General features: G+C 27.9%; 1 pseudogene; it reads left to right on the forward strand.

Annotated features, from left to right (window-relative positions):
- Positions 1-5172: 5172 nt before the first annotated feature.
- Positions 5173-7054, forward strand: LOC145093884 (anthocyanidin 3-O-glucosyltransferase 2 pseudogene; annotated as a pseudogene).
- The last annotated feature ends 366 nt before the right edge of the window (positions 7055-7420 follow it).

Raw genomic sequence — 7420 nt, forward strand, 5'->3', positions numbered from 1 at the left:
AGTTACAAAATACTTAAATTATTAGTTTGAATATAACATTATAGTGTCAGCTTAAATATAATTTTAGTTCCACTTAAAAAACCAAAGAATATTTTGTAAATAGTTAAAAGTGATAAATTGTAGTAATAAATGAAAAAACTAAATTGTAATTTCAATTTAACTAAAATATTTCCTAAATATATTTTTATAAGCGTTTAAAAGTTTTCAAATAAGTAGCTTAAAATAACTTAAAATAACAATAGTTAAAAAAACTCTATATAAATGATTATATTGTTACCTTTAAAATAAAAAAACAATGTTTGATGTTTTAAATAATTATAATGATAGAAATTAAAACATTAACCAAATAAATTTTAAAAGATTAATTAACAATAACAACAACTATAAATAACATTATATATTATATTTAATTTTATTCATGTGTAACTTGCGGATAGAAGTCATTCAAACGATTGATATTATGCAGTTATAATAAATGTATATATTATCATATAATTCAAAATAATCAATATATTATATCAATTACTATATGCATTATTATATCAAATTTAACAACAACGTTATTGTTATATAAAAAAACCTTATATCTGTAAAGACTTCAAATATATAGGTATTTCTACGCAACGCACGATCATTCACCTAGTATACTTATAAATGAAACATTTTTCCTTTCACCACATTCATTTGAAACGCCCATGACTTTTCGGTTTCTTTCTAATAATGATTATAAATTGGTTAATCAGGTTAAATAAATATCAAACCTAAAGTGTAATCTTATATAAACTAAATTTCAATATTAAATTAATATATTTTCTTCTACTTATAAAGTTATGTTTTTAACTTTTAACATATTATAATTAATTTATTAGGTCTAATATGTTGTTGTATGTAAACTATTATAATTTTAAAGCTACAACTTTTGAACAATTTGTATAAAATAATTAAGTTGTTAATTTAACTATACTTAATTTATTAGATTTAATATGTTGTTGTATGTATATCATTATTAGTTCAAAGCTACAAGTTTTGAACAATTTGGACAAAATACCTAAATTGTTGATTTAAATATAACATTATAAGGTCAACTTCAATATAAATTTCAATTTCACTAAAAAAACCCAAAGAATATTTTACGAATACTTAAAAGTGATAAATTGTAGTACTAAATGTAAAAACTAAATTGTAATATCAATTTAACTAAAATATTTTCTAAATATATTTTTATAATCGTTAAAAGATTTCAAATAAGTAGCTTAAAATAACTTATAATAACAAAAGTTAAAAGTAACTCTATTTTAATGATTATACTGTTACCTTTAAAAAAAATGTTTGATATTTTAAATAATTACAATGATAGAAATTAAAACGTTAAGCAAATAAATTTTTAAAAATTATATCAATTATCATTTTAAAGCTACACTTTTTGAACAGTTTGGATAAAATACGTAAATTGTTAATTTAAATATAATATTATAGAGTCAACTTAAATATAATTTTTAGTTCAACTCAAACAACCTAAAGAATATTCTGTAAATAGTTAAAAAAAATAAATTGTAGTGTCTTTTTAAGTTGATTAACAATGCTAAATAAATATCAAACATAAAGTGTAATAATAAATAAACTAAATTTCAATATTAAAATAATATCTTTACTTCTATTATAAAGTTATATCTTTAACTTTTAGTATATTATACTTAATTTAATAGATTTAATATATTATTGTATGTAAATCATTATCAGTTTAAAACTATACTTTTTGAATAGTTTTAATAAAATACTTAAATTGTTAATTTAAATATAACATTACACAATCAACTAAAAATATAAATTTTAGTTCCACTTAAAAAAACCTAAAGAATATTTTATGAATAGTTATAAGTGAGAAATTGTAGTGCTAAATGCAAAAACTAAATTGTAATATTAATTTAACTAAAATATTTCCTAAAGATATTTTTATAATCATTAAAATTTTTTAAATAAATATGTTACAATAACAATAGTTAAAAATAACACTATATAAATGATCATATTGTTATTTTTTAAAACAAAAAACAATGTTTGATGTTTTAAATAGTTACAATGATAGAAATTAAAACGTTAAACTAATAAATTTTAAAAAATTAATTAAAAATAACAATTATAAATAACATTAAACATATATTATTTTTTATTTTCATTCGTGAGTAACCCGCGTGTAGAGGTCATTCAAATGATTAAGATTTTCCAGTTTATATATATATATATATATATATATATATATATATATATATATATATATATATATATATATATATATATGCATATAATTCAAAATAATCAATATATTATATTAACTTAATATACAAACTATTATATCAAAATTTACAACAACGTTATTGTTATATTTAATAAACATAACAATAACAACAACTACAAATAACATTAAACCATATATTATATTTAATTTTATTCATAAGTAACTCGCGGATAAAAGTTATTTAAACGATTGAGATTATTCAGTTATAATAGATGTATATATCATCATATAATTCAAAATGATCAATATATTATATCAATTTAGTATACAGATTATTATATCAAACTTAACAACATTATTGTTATATTAAAAAAACATATATTTGTAAAGATGTCAAGTATATAGGTCTTTCTGTGCAACGCGCGAACATTCGCCTAGTTATACATACACTTATACAATTGAATTGAGAACTTAGACTTTGCTTACAAACTTCATCCAAGATACACCAATAATGTATGGTGAATTATCAGCTAAGATTGGAAATTTAGTAAACAAATGTATCACACCACAAAAACACAAAATCTTTATTTCTTCTTTCTCTTATATATAATCCTCATGTGAATCACAATGACTACTAGTATTCTTCAAAACAAAATTGTTCATCAACTCTTTATTATAAATATTCTCCAATATATCATTCTTAGGAGTAATTGTTATTGCCAATAAATTAAATCTTTTTTATAATATTATGGACAAGTGAGACTTTAATACTATCTCAATCACAGAAAATATAAAATTATTACATCTATGAATCCAGATTAAAAGTTTGAACTTTAAATAGATTATAAAAGACTTATTTATATTTAAATTTAATATAACGGTTTAATTAACATTGAAAAACATGTTTTAAATTAAATAGGTGGGTGTTAAATGTGGAAAAACTGAAATTGATTAAAATGTTCTAAATGTGTTTTTAAAGACTTGACCGGAGTGAATTTGTAAATTCAGGAAATTACAATTTAACACCTCGTTCCCGAGTTTAAGAAAAGAAAAGAAAGTCGGGAGAGAAATGAAAGAAAAACAAAATTTTTTCTTTTGTGTTTCCGAATCGAAAAGAAGTAAAAGGAAAATTAACCATTTTTTTCTTTCTTTTCAAATCCTTCCAAACCGGAAGGAAAGTTAGAAGGGAAAGTTATCCTTCAATTTGGTTCCATTTCCTTCCACTTCCTTCCTTTAATGAAAATCGGAAAAATTAATTTTTTTTATTTTCTTTTCATTTCCACTTATTTTCTTTCTTTTTCCTCGTTAAGTTGAACTTAGAATGGGGGTGAGAAATTGTAAAAGACGATGCTTTTTTTAGCATTATTTAAGGGACCATTAACTTCACTTTAAAAACTAAAAAGCAAATGGTGAATCATGAGGCGTAAAAACAAAAAGAAAAAAAGATTGAACGTAAATCTCAAAGTCAGATCAGTTTGGAGAAAAAGTTGGAGGCGCGCCTCCAAAGCCATATAAGCTAAAATACATTTTCTCTTTGTTTAGAGAAAATAATATATTATTTAAATTGATTTTATAATTCTATTAAAATCAAAGCCCTATTTTTCTTCGATGATCTGTCACACCTCATGTACACCCTCAGGGCTACCCTGGTCTTGAATAACAAATCAAATATTGTGATATCATGGATAATGCCCTGCATATTACATACAAGATCTAACTTTCTATCATCGATCCCGTTCTTTCTACACGAAAGATTAAACCATGGTGTTCTAGGAAAAGATATATTTTCATTAGAAATTTGAAAATTTTCAATCCATTGAATGGGATTACACCTATAATACATGACTACCTTAGAAAAGATTAACAATAACTAAGTAGTGGGAAATCTTTTTGGTGGATGGTTTGTTTTGGTATTTTACAACATTTCTTTTTTATGAAATGTATATTATAAAACGCGCTCATCTAAATTTTGTCATTTAAAAAAATGATTTTTTTTTAAAATTAATTGTTACAAGAGAAAACTAAAAGTATAATTTTTTTTAGGTATTTTTTCCAAAAATATGATATATATATATATATATATATATATATATATATATATATATATATATATATATAACAAAAATATAATATTATATTTAAAATTTAAAATTTATTATCAAAAATTAAAATGAAATATTATTTAACATGTATCAAAAAGTAAATTAATTAAATAATATTAAAATTTTAAAGTTTAACTCATGAGAAATTAGACAATACAATAAAATATTATTTTCTTAAAAGTATTGGTTGTATTAAAAATATTTTTAAAAATTACTTAATTTATATGGTTGAATAATTCAAACAAAAATATATCATTTTATATCACGACAAAATCTGATTTTAAGTTCCATTTTACATATTTTGCCTTTAATTAAAGTTGAATGCATATAAAATAACCTAAAAATATCTATAGAAAATATCTAAAAAATCATGCTTTAAATCCGAAGGTATGTGTAATCATTTATTTTTTGTTATCCTTATTTTCTCTTCTTATATCAGTATTTTTTTTTTAATATTTATTAAATTATATATTTATTAAAAGATTAGAAAAATATATCAAAATTTATGGTTTTTAATTTCCTTACAAAAATAAGTCTTTTTATTTTTTTTTCTTCACCAAAACGCAAGCTGTATATCAGAAAAATCTTTCATTTAAAAAAAATTCAATTTCATACAAATATTATATTTATTTTTATAAAGAAATTAAAAATTTGATATATTTTTTAATCATTTAATAAATATATAATTTAATAAATATTAAAAAAAAGAAAAAAAACAATACTGAGCAGAGAAACTGAGGACAGACCCCCTTATTTTCAACGAGCTACGTGTTCGTTTTGCAAGCAACGAATTGGCTTTAACATCTGTCGATATCATCTAGAAGAATTGGGCACATAAATGCTAAAACTTCAAACGGAGCATTTGAGAACAAGAAGAAATGGCGAACTCAATTGCAGAGCTCATCTTCATCCCTGCACCAGGGGTCGGTCATATCATGTCCACAATTGAGATCGCAAAACTGCTCGTGACTCGCGACCAACAAATCTCCATTACCGTCCTTGTCATTATCCCGCCCCCTACCTTCGGCTCCGGCTCCGGCTCCCCCATCACCACATACACCCAATCATTAGCTAAGAACACCATGGATCGCATCTCCTTCATTGAACTCCCACAAGACAAAACCCCACCAGTCTCAAAGGCTCCCATAGCTGCCTTCGCTGATTATATCAACAGTCACTGCAAATACGTAAGGAAAATTGTTGCCGATAAGATGAGTCAACCGGATCCGGGTTCGGGTCGGGTTGCCGGGTTGGTCGTCGACATGTTCTGCACTGGGATGATAGATGTGGCAAACGAGTTTAATGTTCCGACATATGTGTTCTTCACTTCTAATGCTGCTTTTCTTGGATTTAAGTTGTACATCCAGACACTCTCTGATGATAGGAACCAAGACGTTCTCGAGTTAAGTAACTCGGATTCCATGATTCCGGTTCCGAGTTTTATCAAACCAGTGCCCACAAAGCTTTTTCCAGGCATATGCCAGACTCGAGAAGGGCTGGAGTTTCTTTTAGGGTCTGCCCGGAAACAGAGAGAGGCGAAAGCAATCATCGTGAATACATTCTTGGAATTGGAAAAACACGCTATCGATTCATTATCGGAAGACAGCACCATTCCAATGGTATATCCGGTGGGCCCTATACTGAACCTAGAAGCCGGTGCCGGAAAAAAGTTTGGTAATGATGACATCATCACCTGGTTGGACACTCAACCGCCTTCCTCGGTGGTGTTCTTGTGTTTTGGGAGCATGGGGAGCTTTGACGAGGTTCAAGTAAAGGAGATAGCAAACGGTTTAGAGCGGAGTGGCCACCGTTTCCTGTGGTCGCTGCGTCGACCTCCGTCAGATCAAACAACAAGATCGCCGAGTGATTACGAGGACCCAGGAACAGTATTGCCGGAAGGATTCCAAGAACGGACTGCCGGAATCGGAAAAGTAACGGGGTGGGTCCCGCAGGTGGCTGTGTTGTCTCATGGTGCAGTCGGAGGATTTGTGTCTCACTGCGGGTGGAACTCGTTGTTGGAGAGCTTGTGGTTTGGTGTACCATCGGCGGCATGGCCAATCTACGCGGAGCAGCAGATTAATGCGTTCGAAATGGTGGTGGAGCTTGGGTTAGGGGTGGAGATTAAGTTGGATTATAAAAATGAGTTTTCTAATCCGGAGACTGATAAAGTCGTAGTCACTGCAGACGAGATTGAAAGTGGGATAAGACGATTGATGGAGGATAAAAAGGTTAGAAAAGAGGTGAAAGAAATGAGGGAGAAGAGCAGAGTGGCTATGGCGGAGGGAGGTTCGTCGTATGCTTCTGTAGGGCGTCTTATTGTGGACTTTAAACGAAACGTCTTAGGACATACGGAGTTGTGAAAGATGGTGTGGGATGCCTTGTGGTACCACAAGAATCTGTGGGCTCAGGGCTGTGTGTACTTTCAAAGCTGCTTACGCATCCTACCTTTAAAGCTTATGATTTGGTTAGTTGTAACTTGCATATTTGTATGTGAATAGAGTGCATGGGAGATTAGAGTTGGAATTGAAAGGAGAAAAAAGTTTGTGATGCGACGCTATATGCCATATGGGTTGAAAATTTGAAATGATGGGAGGAATGAACTCTCTCGACTCTTCTAAGATCCTAAGTTCTTTTTAAAGTGTTAGGTGTAAGAACTGAACCACATACCACATATGTAATCATCTAACATCAAAGAGAGAAAATAAAATTTAATATATATCCTTTTCTCATGTTCTTTAGATTATGTACCTAATGATTATTTTCAAAGATATGATATCGTTACCTAACTTACATCATTGAAGAAGGATGTATCACTGTGTCTAGCTGATAGCACGTGTTCGTCAAACTAGCGGGTAGCTTATAGCTTGTAGCGTTTTGTTAAACACTATAAGAAGTAACATTTAGATTTGGAACGTTTTGTTTAAACTAAACATTAGAAGTTTGTATTGTCAAACGAGACTTTTTGTGCACTGTCAAACAAGGCTTTCTGTTCAAAATGAAGCGTTTTGTCAAACGCTCGAAGCTAGAAACTCTGAAACGCCCCAAACGTTCCGTACATAACACGCCTCACATGAAGTAACAT

This window comes from Lactuca serriola, chromosome 3 (assembly GCF_051521515.1).
Source record: "Lactuca serriola cultivar US96UC23 chromosome 3, Lser_US96UC23_V15, whole genome shotgun sequence".
Lineage (NCBI taxonomy): Eukaryota > Viridiplantae > Streptophyta > Magnoliopsida > Asterales > Asteraceae > Lactuca > Lactuca serriola.